Source organism: Ambystoma mexicanum, chromosome 7q (genome assembly GCF_040938575.1).
Source record: "Ambystoma mexicanum isolate Mex_15411 chromosome 7q, UKY_AmexF1_1, whole genome shotgun sequence".
NCBI lineage: Eukaryota > Metazoa > Chordata > Amphibia > Caudata > Ambystomatidae > Ambystoma > Ambystoma mexicanum.
The window spans coordinates 50,750,233-50,764,782 of NC_090941.1; positions in this window are offsets into that span (position 1 = coordinate 50,750,233).

Genomic DNA, 14,550 nt, shown 5'->3' on the forward strand with positions numbered 1-14,550 from the left:
TATTATTTTTCATGTTAAAGCTCACTCTGGACCTTGTGTTGGTTCTCGCAGTCGGTGAGTCTGAGAATGATGATTCTGAACCCAAGCTAGTGGCCAACTTATCGATTCCTCTTCCCCCGTGTGACCTTGTGGTTGAACCTCCTCCTTCTGTTACTTAATCTGGAGGGCATTCTCTTCCATCTGAGTCAGGACTTTTAGACTTGTTCACAATGGCAGGGGAGCAAGGGTCCATTTTGTGTAAGCTTCTTTTTCTTGTGGTTACTTTTTTTGGGGTAGTCCCCCTGGTCGGTCAGCTATGCCACTGGAGAGTAGATACCCGATGTAGAAACTCTATTCGCCCTGTGTTTAGATTCACCTACTGTGTGCATTCCACGGGCAAAAACAATGGTGTTCGCAGATCCTTAATGCATCTCTTTTTTTGCATCAGCGGGGGGGTCTAGTACAGTCCACGTAGCTGGGTGAGGGAGATAGAAGTAAGTGTTGTGATAGGCCATCCAGGAAGCTCTAATTTTCCAGTAGCTTCATGTCTGATAGTTCAAAAGAGGGTAGTTGTATATATGTCTTTTCTCCCACCACATTAGGGCCTCCTCTCTCTTTCATCAGGCATTCCAAATAGCTTGTCGAGGGTTTGAGGGCCACAAGTGTGTCCTTGGGAGCCTGGACATACTGTGCCACCCATTCTGACCCCAGAGATTCTGTCAGGATCAACCCCATAGATTCCACAGGGGCTTCACTTTCATTTTCGAGGCCACGCTCTTCCGGGTGGACACTGGAAGGCATCAAGCCTAGAACCACGGACAAAGGAGTAGCATGTAGCATTACAGTTGTTATTGTTGTTGTTGTTATGGTTGATGGCAGAGTCGTTCCCTTGCTTATTTCCTCATTAACGATTCTCCACTTGAGGGGGTGATCGCTGTTGAAGGTCAGATTGTGCTATCCCCCTCTGAAGCAAATCGGGGGCTTGGGCTGTTGGGATCATGTTTGAATGGTCAGACCAGGGCAAAGGGCATGTAGTAGTTACTTTGGTGCTATCGTCCTTTACATTGCTTGACAGTAGCCTCTCCACTGGTCTATCAAGTTCGTATGCCACCATTTCTCGTAGCAACCCTTTGTTTGTGTCCCTCTAGCTCGTCTCTACTTGCTCTCTGTGATAAAAATGAACCTGGCTCCTTGTCCGCCACCCCCCGCCCCCACTCTGACTCCCTCCTCTATGATAGTTTATGAGCACTACAATGGCTCAAAGGTGTTAAAACCCACAGTCACCACCCAGTGCTCGACTCTTAGACAGTTTCAAGTAAGGAGGTTTCAGTCAGAGTTTTGTTTGAAGTAAAGTTATGAAGGCGCACTCACCTTGAGCCGCTTTCCCCCACTTGTGCCTCTGGTGGACTGGCACAGCTCAACCCCTTTTTAGGAGCACTTAGTTAATAAATTCTCCACTACCAAAGCTCAAAACACCATTTGCAAAACGCCGAGCTAGGTGAGTACATTCTTGTGTGAGAGTCAGTACCCATGTCACTGTTACTGTCCCTCACCAGACGCACACCAAACTCAAAACACATGGTTGGGCACTGCTGCGGGCCACTGTTTTTAGATATTTTACAGTCTTCTCCTCCTTGAAGAAAGCAGACTCTGCAGCTCTGCTGACCTCTGGAAACACGATTAGCAGCCACGAAACACACTGCTATTACATATGCATAAACATGTGTAGCATATCTATAGAAGAAAATCAACCTGCCTCTGAAATTCTTGCTAAGGTCCAATACATCCACACAGATGCTCCCTATGTATTAATATTTGTTAACGTTAATCTTTAATATTATTGAAATAAGATCTACACAATAAAAAATACTTACATTATGACATTGCTGCTTATCAACCAGTGTGTTCAAATACTCATACACCAGATCAATATCCATTTCATCAATCACTAATTTTAAAACATTTTATTGTCTACAGTATCAAAAGCAAGTATTTGTACCAGAGAGAAGTTTTTTTATAAATCTCACTAGAATTGTCATTCAATAAAAAAACATTAATTTACCATTTAAATGTGGTGCTGAGGGTTGCCAGTATGTTCATGCAATTTCAATTTAGGCTATAAAGAATTGCATCTAATTCTGCAGGTTTGAGTTAGGGAAGTAGTGTTATCAATCTATACCCCTTCCATATCACTTAGCAAATCAGGTCCCACAGGTGCCAAGCCCTACCGCTGCTATGCAAAGTTAAGAAATTAGAGTATATAATTTACACCAACACCATTGTTTACAGGATTTTAAGTGGCATATATGAACTCACCTGCCCCTCCCCATTAACTTTTAAAATGTCTATGGCTTTTATAGGTCACAAGCCATCAAGCAATTTTCCATTGGGCCATGGACTTTGAATATTCGAACACACAGTCTCACAGGTTTTCTGTACCTGTGTAAATATGCTGAGTACAATTGAATTTTTACTATTTGTGTTTTTTTTAAAACTACAGTCTATCTGCACAACAGTGATATCAGTTCTACACTGGGCACACAGCACAGAAACATGTCATTGGTTTTTATGGAAATGACATCTCTGTTGGCACTGAAAACAGTCAAGGTAAGGATCATTTATGATTATGATAATAATGTATCATATGAAGGAGCCCCCATTTTAATAGCACCCTCCAGATGACCCACTCCTGAGATTTAGTCAAAAGATGGTTCTACCAAGCATGTATACTTTCATTTGGGAAATTCGTATACTCACTTTTGAATATTGTTTCTAATCACAGAGGCAGCATGGGCCCTCAAAGGTTTTAGGTAATCTCTCAATCGGCTAGGCTTGTTCGGGTCTGCTTCTATGAAAATAAAAGTGGCTCAGTTTCCCCTCTAATGGTGGTTTCTCCTATCAAGGGATACCAGAACACTTCCTGAAGAAACTACAACGGATCCAAAATACAGCAGCCAGACTGCTCCTCAAACTATCCAGAAGAGACCACATCACTCCAGCCCTAAAAACACTGCACTGGCTTCCAGTCAAACATTGCATCAACTTTAAAACAATGTGCATAACACACAGGGCATTCAGCCGACAAAGGAACTGAATTCCTACAACAGAAAATAACAATCTACAAGCAAACAAGACTCCTCAGATCAAGCAACAAAATCCTACTGGAATAAAAACCATACCTTAAGAAAATGCTTGGGGGCTCCTCCTTCTCCCACTTAGCCGCAAAAACCTGGAACAACATCCCAAAAGAAATAAGAAACACCAAAGATCACCTACAATTCAAAAAATTACTAAAAACCTAGCTCTTCAATACCACTGACTAAAACTGAAAAACCGAAACAACTGAACAGGAAACACAAAGAAAAAGGATGACCACATTTAGAATCACACTGACAATACCCAGAACTGATCAGATGCTAAGTCACATAGGACACAAACGACACCCTTGAGGACAGGAATCCCCATCCCTAGCCAACTCAATGCCAACAACCTCACCCGCCCCATAAAGTTGTGTGAATGTTAGCACTTGCCACACTTGAACTACGTTGTGGACATTGGCACGGGCACTGACCGTATGTAGTCGAGAATGAAAGCAGGTGCCACGCCTGGACGTTATTGCAAGCAATGGCATGTGCCACGTTTCCAAGGGGATGGCAGCGATACCCTGCAATAAAAACAACTGAATAAGATGACAAATGCCAATAACCCGTAACATATGGATGGAGTAGCCTTGGCTAGTCAATGCCATGCACCGACTGGATTAGGAATGCTCTCTGGGCCAGATTGTAATGGATGCACAAACGCCTGCCTGCCCGGCATACAGACAGGTGTCAAGTAGGTGGCCAAAGCTTAATTTGTGTAGGGTTAAGAATGTGAGTGGATGCCATGTGTGAAAGGGACTATGAATACCGGACAGCCCAGATCAGGACAGAAGACGCAGAGATGTTCCCACACCCCACTTGGAGAGAACACGGAAACTCAGCGCCTCACTTACGGACAGCAATGCCAATTAACCAATCCACTAACAATTTCCCCCCTCTGCATACACCTCTCAAACTCTAACCAAACACAACCACAAACCTGCAACACAACAATCCACACAAATGTCACCACACTGCAACAACAAAACAAATCACACATAGACTCGCACAACAGCACACAACAACAACCAACCGTAAAACAACCCAAGCCCAGCCAACGGACCCACCGGGCTGAGGCCGCCAACAGCACATCACTGCTCTCACTTTTCCAGCTTTTGTCCACTAACTCACCTCCCACCCCTTTTCCCTTTTTTAGAGCCGCCAGAGCGCCAGGTGACCACTCCGGTGGTGATAGTGCACAGTACAAATATCCTTTAACATTAACATTAACAAGGCTATCCACCTCGAGGCATTTTCCAAGCTCAGTACTCATCCAGTTGGAATAAGACTTCTCCATTCAGCAGTCTTTAACTCCAGAGTGAGCCCTGTATTCCCTGTGTGTTTCTACTTTTACGATAGGTGATCGGCCCACGCTTTGTCAGAGAATAGACCCCCAAATCTTCATAGGTTGATCACATTTTCAATCATGTGAAAAATGTGGGGCCTGCGTGCTCCCAAACTTTTAAAAGCAAACAGCAAATAGTTTTTATTCCCTATCTGATCGTAGTAGCATGGCACATTGATAAAATATGGATTTCTGATCCCACTGGTCTAGATGGAGTTAGCAACTAACCGTACCAACCAAAATATCAGCTTTATGCCTTGTGGAAGTCATAATGTACCACTGAATGCCTCTTTGCCTGTAACCAAGCTCTTGCAAGTAACAGCGCCTCAATGCCCATGGGTTACTTGCGCGCTATATAAATATAAATAAATAAATACACATGTGATTCTAAGTACGTACAAAATTTTTTCTGAAGTTATTGTTATTCATCAATTTAAAAATGATTTAAAAAGGTAGGCAATTTGGATCTAGACTTGTATGATAGATGAGTATGTCATGAACATAACAGAATCTTCTGTTTGTTTCTGGGTCATATGATTGTGAATTTATTAGCACAAATATTTTTTGTTTTGCACCAAATAATGTTCAATTTAAAAAATACACTATGGTCCTCATTACCAGTACAGTAGTATGTGGTAAAACTGTCAGTAAAAACATTACTGCCACTTTTACCTACTAAAGCAAGTCTACATGCAACACATCCAGGGCCACGAATCTGAGCCTACTACCTTTGTCACCCCCAAAGAGGAGTAATAACTGGGATCCAAAGGCAGCGCTCAATGCGCAATCTGGCTAATACAGTGCCCGAGAAGGCTGACAAGGGCAAGAGACCACGAAAGTGACATCAAGTGCATGACACTGTTTCACTGGGCACAATAGAAATGGGTGGCAAGGGCTGTTGGGTATTCGGGAGGTGGGTGGCAAGGGCATTTGTATATTAAAGAGGTGGGCGGCAAGGGCTGTTGGGGATTTGAGAGGTGGATGGCAAGGCCTTTTAGGGAATGGGGAGGTGGGTGGCAAGAGTGGTTGGGGATTGGGGCGGTGGATGCCAAGGGCTGTTGCGGATGGGTGCTCACCACAATTGATAGATAAAAAGTATGTTCACTGGAAGAAATCCGAGGACAACACATTTGTGTGAAGGTGATATATTCAACATGTTTGTATATACAAATGTGTGATGCATGTGAAGATGAATGTGTCTAGAAAAAGAATTCAATTAGTTCATGCCACACCAGACATCTGTCTCTGGCTTCCTCACGCTCAATGTACAGCAGCACGGCATCTGCGGCCAGTGCATCATTTTATGCTGGGGGAGGAATGTCCAGATCACAGGCTAAGGGGGCATTTTGCTTGAGGTAGATATTGTACGACATGGCACAAGCAATATATATTTGGCCAACCTCTCTGGCCTGTACAGCAGGGCCCCTCCGGTATGTCCCAGGGACTGGAAATGTGCCTTCAGCAGGCCAAAGTGTGGCTCAATACCTGGTCCTATCATGTGCCTCATTATAGGCCACCTCTTGTGGCATATGTGGATTGTGCACAGGTGTCATCAGCCATGGGAACTGGGAGTAACCAGAGTCACCGGCAAGAGGCAATCACTTTGCATTGAGTATGCATAGCATTTTACATGTCTTGTCGATGGACACTTGATGTGGTTATGTTGTATGTCTGCTACATGGTTTTCATTCCCAGTAATTCAATGATGTACGTTATACTATTTTATTCATGCTTTTCACCAATGTACGTGTTTGTAGTCTCTAGAAATCAATCGATGGATAACAACAATCCCTTTTCATTTGTAAATGTTGATTGGCATCGTAGATATGTTTATTTTTGTCCAGTAGGAGCAAACAGTCATGCTTACTTTTATAACAGGACTGTGTAATACTGTTGTAGGGGAACAGGTATATGATATATTTTATTACGGCTCTGATGTTGAAAGGTATCTGATTTGAGAATTGTAACCAAAACTATGACATACCATTTAATTTAGCTTTCGGTGACTTTTCTATTTACTTCTTGTCCCAAAGGAGTACAATGTGATGGGCAGTCTTCTTTACGTAACATACTACAACACCCAAGAAGAATAGGGATGTTGCTAGTGTCTGCTTTGTGCATATACATTGGTTGGGTTTATAGCAAGTGAAAGATATTACTCTTTCCATGTGCAGATTACAGTGCATAACAACCTGCCTTTTGCCTATTTCAATAGTGTGCCTTTTTTTTACCACTCTTATGTTCTATTATTTCAAAGTAATCTACCTTTATGTCGACTGTAATGCTAGCAATTTATGAAGCATCACTAGTAGAGCAGGCATACCAAATGTATTACATTTCTGTTTTTCAGGTGCAACTTTATACATGGATATCTTTTCATGTCATAGTTGTGTGCGCATGCCCATCTGAATGTAACATGTCTTAACATATTCTTGTGTTCATTTTCTTCCTTTATATCAAAGTGCAAGTTGATTCTTTTTACAGCTGGATCAGCATGTGATGGTGACTATTGACTCAGGATAACACAAGACAATGCAAGTAGCACAGGTGTGGGATTATGACATGCTTGCTATATTTGCTATTCTTTTTAGAATTGTCTGTTCGCTGGATTTTTAAATATGTATGAATTGATCATAAATGAGAATGATGAAATGTCACACAGAATGAAATGTACAACTTAGTATCAACGATACGTATGTAAAGTACACTCTGTGTCTAACTTCGCATTATTTTCATTGTGCTATTGTAGTATGAGATTGACATGATAGAGAATCAGTTACTGTAGCCATTTGTATAAAAAAACAAGGGTGTGTATATAGCATTCTTGAAAATATACAACTCTAATTCTCTGGGGGTCATTACGACCTTGGGTTAACAGCGCTAGTAATGGTGCCGGAGATGTCAACCCCTTACCACCCCATTACGAGTCTGCTCGTGCGCCCCGCAATGGGCACCTGATAAAACCAGGTGCCCTTAGCGGGTCCTGCTAGCAGACCAGGGAGCTAACAATGTTAGCTCCCTCCCCATTCCCATTGAGCCCTATGGGGGCTCGAATGGGAATGTACCGGTTCCGGGTTCCTTCAATGAGGAATTACCAGGTCCTCCAAGGTTGGAATGGCCCGGTAATTCCTCATTCGAGGAACCCGGACCCAGTATCCGGTAAGGGGGTAACAATGGCGCAAGAGGGGGCTGCCTGGGAGAAGTGTTGGAGGTTAGGGTGTTTGTTTTGTTTGTTTATTTTATTTAGTATAGCGCTCCAGACCCAGGGGTAAATGGGCGCTTAAGGACAGGTTACATAGTTACAGTATAACAGTATATATAAAAAATAATTGCAATTATACAATTGTGGTGGTAATATGCCATATGCAGTATGTACAAGCAGGTAGATTTCACGGCTAAACATTTCAGGGTATGTACAATATATACAGTTAGAAATAGGTTTAGTCTATCTGAGGGTTGCCTTCTCCAGAAGCCAACGAATGACTAATTTTCTGAACAATTGGAAGGTTTTAGCCAATTTAATATTCAGCTGCAAGGTGTTCCAAAGTTGAGGGGCAAGGACAGCGAAACTCGAGCCACCAACTCTTTTGGTGGTGAATCTGGGCACGGTGAGGCAGAGAGTATTAGAGGATCTAGTGATTCTTGTGTTTGGTTTTAAGGTAAGTTTGTTGGTGAGGTACGGGGGCTAGGTGGTTTAGTGCTTTATAGGTAAGGCAGAGGGTTTTTAAGTCGATTGTTTGTTGAATGGATAGCCATTTGCAGGATATTCTTATGTGGGAGATATGCTCTCTCCTGGGAATATTTAATGCTGCTCTCAGCGCATTATTTTGGAGGATCTGAAGTTTCTTGATTATAGCTTGGCTGGCACCAAGGTAGAGGCTATTGCAGTAGTCAAGCTTCGATTGTATGAGGGCCCTAGCCAGAATGAGGCAGCTATGTGTGGATAAAAAAGGTCTGCAGGCCCTAATTAGTTTTCCAGTGTAGGCGGTGGCTGAGGCGGTCATATTAACTTGTTTGGAGAGGTTGGTATTGGCGTCGAGGTAGAAGCCTAGGGTTTTCTCATTTTTTCACGACTGGGATGATGTTGCCATCTATGATGAAATTGGAGTACTCGGGGCTAAGTTTCTGTAAGTTGTTAGGGGATCCGTCTAGGAGGAGCTCGGTCTTCTCATCATTCAGGCAGAGGCTGTGTGTGGCCATCCATGCCTGAATGATGGTGAAGATTTTGTTAATCCTGGTGGCGTCTGTATTGTAGTTGCCAGTGATGGTGAGCAGTATCTGGGTGTCATCTGCGTAGTTGGTGTAGGTGACACCCAGATGGTCCAGCTTATCAAAGAGAGGTTTTGTAAAGATGTTATAGAGGGTGGGGGAGATGCAGGACCCTTGTTGGACACCGCAGGTGATGGGGATGGGGTCTGCTACAGCCACAGATGAAAAGACCCTCATGGTTCTGTTGGCTAAGAAAGATTGTTTCCACATGACAGCAGAGGGGGAGAAGTGGGCAGCAGATGAGAGGTGGTTGCAGAGTATTTTGTGGTCAACCAGGTCGAAGGCTGCTGAGAGGTCTAGGAGGAGTAGGATAGCTGCTTTGTTTTTGTCCTTGATGTCATCAATCTGACTTTTGAGGTCAACAAGGGTAGTTTCTGTCCCGTGTTGAGGACGAAGCCAGATTGACGCAGGCCTAGCAGTTGATTGGACTCTAAGTAATCTTGAATTTGCAGGTAGGCAACTCTGTCGAGGATTTTTAGCAGGAAGGGGACCGTGGTGATGGGCCTGTTGTTGGTAGGAATGGCAGGGTTGAGAGATTGTTTTTTTAGAAGGGGGAGAACCCATGACTGTTTCAAGTTGTTAGGTACCGAATGGGAAAGGAGGTGCACTGTCAGGGGGCGCATTTTAGGGTGATGGAGGAGGTTAGGGGAGCTGGTGTGTGGTAAGGGCAAGGCATAGATTTTTTCCTCCTTTTAAGGTCTCTAATTTTAGTATGTTTAGTAACATTAAGTTTACTTCCTTCCCTACTCGCTTTGTGAACCCTGTTTGTCGACAGTCTTCTATACCAGTATTCGAAGCCCAGATGGATAACTTTTTTTGTAAAAATGAGGCACAGATTTTTTCATTCGTATCTAACAGGGCAATTGGGCGATAGTTTGCTGGATCAGCCCAGAATCCCTTTTTGTGAATAGGAACTACAACTGCTGTTAGCCATGACGGTGGCAACTTCTTCATGATTGATATTTTTTTAATAGGAGTTCAATGAACCATGCCCAAAATATGCAAATATAGATGTAGCCTACCCTGAAAAGAAAAAGTCTAAAAAAGAATTTTAGTCATCACTCGGTGGTTACTCTACGGGTGACACCTGTGTTACCTCAATCATCCAAATCAATTATTTATTGAAGTCTTGGGATAATTGTGCATATTGGAGAGGGAAGACATTTTTCAACATGTGCTTTTTAAGTCATATTAATAAAGTTCATTTGGAAAAAGTGTGTTTTAACTCAACAATAACATCTTTCCAAAATACAAAAATATACACATTGTGATGAACAAACTTAATCTTGGTACATCATGACAAAAGCATCGATCAACATAAAAAACAAAAAATAAAGTTTCTAAATATAACACTGAAAGTGAATTTAAAATAGGAAAACAAAAATTAATTTCCCTAGTTTGCACCCAGTTAAGGGTGTCCTGAGACAATCCCTGTGTCTCTCCCCAACAGTTATTCTGTTTGGTGAAAAGGCAGGAATTGGTAAGGATTAGTGAATGTCCTGAGGCTCCAATGAAGCCTGTATCTGGGTCTTTAGGGTTAAAGAATTCTTTGCCTATGTGGGGCTCGGTCACCAACCAAGCTCTTCACGTTTCGGCGGTCATAAGACACTTTTTAGTCCGCCTTCATCAGGGCGTCTTGTTTGAAGACCCTGTATAAATATGCAAAAAAAATATATAATTCCCCATCTCAATGTTGGTCAGGCTATGTCTGACACTCTGTAATCTAAATCAAGCCTCAGATTCATCAGCTGTCGTTTTACCTGCCGATACTATAATCCCAAGTCTTGGGTCGTGTCCAGTCTAGAGCACATGGTAATCCCTAGACTCAGGTGTGATGGCTTCTGTGTTTGTTGATTGCGACAGATGAGGTACACTTTCTGGTTGAGCCCTTCCTGTGAGTCCCCCTTGATGTATGGTCGTGCTCCCTGTTAGTACAAGACAAAATGGTGGAGACCTCGATTTAGTGAGGACAGGTTGTATAATGCACGTGCTCTTAAAAAGAGGGGCGCCATATTGAAAAACAAGGGGGCCCCAATTGTTACCTCGGTATTGCTCCGGGATTCTTGTTTCATATAGAAATGTAGAGAATGCTAGTAAGGGTGCCAGGAGGTGGAGAGGTCCTCTATATTTCCAGGAGCGCTCAGTTTCAAATGAAAAACATAATACAGAAATGTGTACTTACTAAAACATCTGATAGTAGATTCACTGAATGCGAAAATGTGCATACTGGTCCGGCATAGCTACCTGAAAAAGAGCTGGCATGCGAGATGGGAGCTGCAGATTCGATGTGGTGGGTCCAGTTGGGTCCCCTATGGTCTCTGTCTCTGTAATGGGTAAAGGAATGGTTACCGTCTGTATTGTAGCTGTGTAATATTATTTATACTAGGGGCTACTGGATGGATATTTTGTTTCTTGTCAGGGAACCCACGTGTCTAGGGCTAAGTGGTGATTGGTACTGGCTAGTAGTAGCGGGTGCCTGGAGCCGTATGGAGTAATCCATGGTGGCGTGCTCATTGTGAGAGACTTAATAGTGAGGGCATAACGCATGCAGGGAACCCTTGGCTGGGTCCTCCGATTTCTGGGTTTACCTTCATTACCCTTGTGGGTGGTAATCTAAAAGGACGGGTCCTCTTCGTGGAGTGGAAGAATGCCGCGGGATTTGGATCCAGCGCAAAATGCGTCTGGAAACTGCAGGAACCGCATCTCTGCAAGCAAGGGACGCGCTGGTTGTCAAGGAGGTGCAGACTTCGATCTGCTTTGTGATAGGTCCATGTGACCCCGGAAGTTGCATCACAGGGCCGGCTATGTGCCTTGTTGTGAGTGGTTGTGAAGGGGATGAGGCTGCTTTCCTGTTCGGCAAAGGTCCTCGGTCATGACAGCGGATCCAAGTCGGCTGTCCAGGAAAATGGCGTGTATGTTTGTGCGGCATCCCACAATGGTGCCTGGTGTATCTACATTGTGTACATAGAAAATAATTCTGTTTTTCTAAAAGAATGTATGTGACCTGTTGTATATAATGCAGGACCCGAGGCGGCACGAGCAATAACTCAAGAAAATGAAAGACATGAAAAAAATGAAAAAAACAGCCAGCCCTCAACTAGACGGTGTTGCGGGGGAGGTGCCGTTTTTTTGTGTGTGCCTTTGTGGTCATTAAACCCGCATTGTCCCAAATCTACTGGATTGCAGTGTGGGTACCTGTTCACCGTGCACTTGAAATTGCACTGGAGATAACTCTCCTGGAATGGTGTTAATACCCAAACAAATTGCTGGAGAGGGTGGTTAAAAAAACCATGGTTTTATGTGAAATATCTATGTGGTGCAGAAAAAAGATTTTGCAACATATAATCTATTGGGCAAGGCAAGGGGTGGTGTGCTGGGCCGTGATGCCCATGCTGTATACATGTGGGTCACCTGATACCGACTCAGTGAACCACTGGTTGAAACATTTCATTCAGTCCCTGGTGGTAATAGTCTAATCTGTGGATCCATCTGGATTCCTTGTGTAGCAGGCTGTGTGTTAGATCGGCTCCACCCTTCACTTCCTCTAATACCCACCACATAATATCATTGGGGGAGTGTTTGGCCTCAACAAAGTGTGCCACCAAAGGTGCTGTCAGGGTTTTGTAATGGATCTTGGATCTATGTTCAGAGACCCTAAAATGTACGGATCTCATTGTCTGTCCTACATATCTTAAACCGCACGGGCATTCAATGCAATAGATAACGTGGGAACTCTTGCAATTGGTGAAGTCTTTGAGTGTCCATTCCCTCTGGCCAATCTTAAAGGTTTTGATTTTCTTAGTAAATTGACATGTCACGCAATTGCCACAGGGGTGGTGCCCTTGTATTGGGCGTAACGTTCTTTGTCCTGTATGAGAATATTCTGCTTGAAAAAGGGAATGTACTAAATGATCTTTAAGGTTTTTAGCCCTCTTGTATGCAAATCTGGCCGGTGGGTCCTCTGGTAGGTTCAGTTTGGCATTGTGCCAGTACTTCTAAATAATTTTCTTGATTTTTGCTATTTCTCTGCCATGCGTAACCACACAAATGAGGGGGTCATCTTCGGAATCAGTCAGTGTGGTTTTTGGCTGCAGGAGTGATTCTCTGTTGGTGTTGAGTGCTCTTCTGACTGAGTGATCTAGAAGTTTCTTGGGATAACATCTTTCCTGTAATCTATGTGACAACATTTTGGAGTGTGCGAGGAAATCCTGTTTCAGAGTGCAGTTTCTCTGTGTCCGCAAGAATTGCCCATATGGCAAATTCTGTTTGGTGTGAATGGCGTGGTTGTTGGTATGATGTAATAGGGTATTTCTGTCTGTAGATTTGCGATAGAGGTCGCATACTAGTTTGCCATTGAAATGTTGGATAGTCAGGTCCAAAAAGCGACCTTGGATTTGCTATGTTCAATGGTAAACTGGATATCTGCTTTGCAGGAATTCAACCATTCCCAGAAAAGTAAGAGATGACTCAATTCACCAGTCCAGATGAAATGTACATCATCTATATACCTATACCAATGCCCCACTTGTTGCCTCCAATGATTGAGTGTGGAAAAAACATAGTCTTCCTCATATTTGGCCATGTATAAGATGGCCAAACTCAGGGCAAATGCTGCCCCCATCGCAGTTCCCTTTGTCTGGAGGTAAATTTGTTTGTAAAATGTAAAGAAATTCTTTTGTAGGGCTATCATCATTAGTTCTTTGATGAAGTTACTGGGAACCTGGTCTTGTAGTGGGTTTCTAGTAAGCCACTCTCGGATGCATTATATCGCTGCTTCTTGAGAGATATTGGAATAAAGAGACTTAATATCCATTGTGACGAAGATCTGGGTAGCAGGGTCGAAAGGTAGCTCCTCAAAGATTGTGATGGTGTGAGTGGTGTCTCTCAAATATGTACTCGTTTGAATACTGAGTGGCTGTAAGAAGCTGTCCACAAATTTACAAATTTACTCAAAGGTTCCAAGACAGACCCACATCCTGAGACGATCGGTCTGCCTGGTGGATTGGTTGGATCTTTATGAATTTTGGGTAAGTCATAAAAACATAGAGTTCTGTCCCCCCACCCCCCGGAGTATTAAGAAAATCAGCTTCTTTGGAGGATAGCCAGTATCTCTCTAGTGCAAAGTTAACCACTTGTGTTATTTCAAGACTAAGGTCTTTTGTAGGATCCTTGCGGAGGATAGAATAACATTCGCAATCATTCAAAATGGCCAGAACCATATCTTTGTATTGAGAGGTGGTCAGGATCACTATTCCTCCTCCTTTATCCTCCGAATGAACCATGCCCACCTTTCTTTCTCTTTTTTAAGCATCACATTTGAGATGCCGTCTGGACTGGCTGCTCTCAAATTTTTTTTAGCTGATTGATTGCATTCTCAATGTCAGATTGGGATTCAGCGATGTTCCATGTGTTGACATTATACTTGTGGATTACTGAGAGTTCAGGTTCAGAGTCATTGAATAATGTGAAGAAGTACCTTTCCCAAGTGTTGGGAGCTACTTCATTTATGAGTACTTGATTGCATTTCATCCTGTCGGTATTTAAGATTGCCCATATTTCTCGTGCTTTGTGTTTTTTAAATAATTCAAGCATTAGTTCTGCACGTTCTTGATCTCGTAAGGCAGCGATAGATTTAACCCAGTTTCTATAACGTTGACGTCGATGTTGAATTTCTTCTTCGACCTTGATGTTATTCATTTTTTGAAGCAATCTAATGTCCTACAATAGGGATTTTTTTCTGTGGCCAGTGCCTTGCTATATTTGTGTTGATGTAGATGGACACTTATTCCTTTCGCATCAGTTTTTACAGCAAATTGA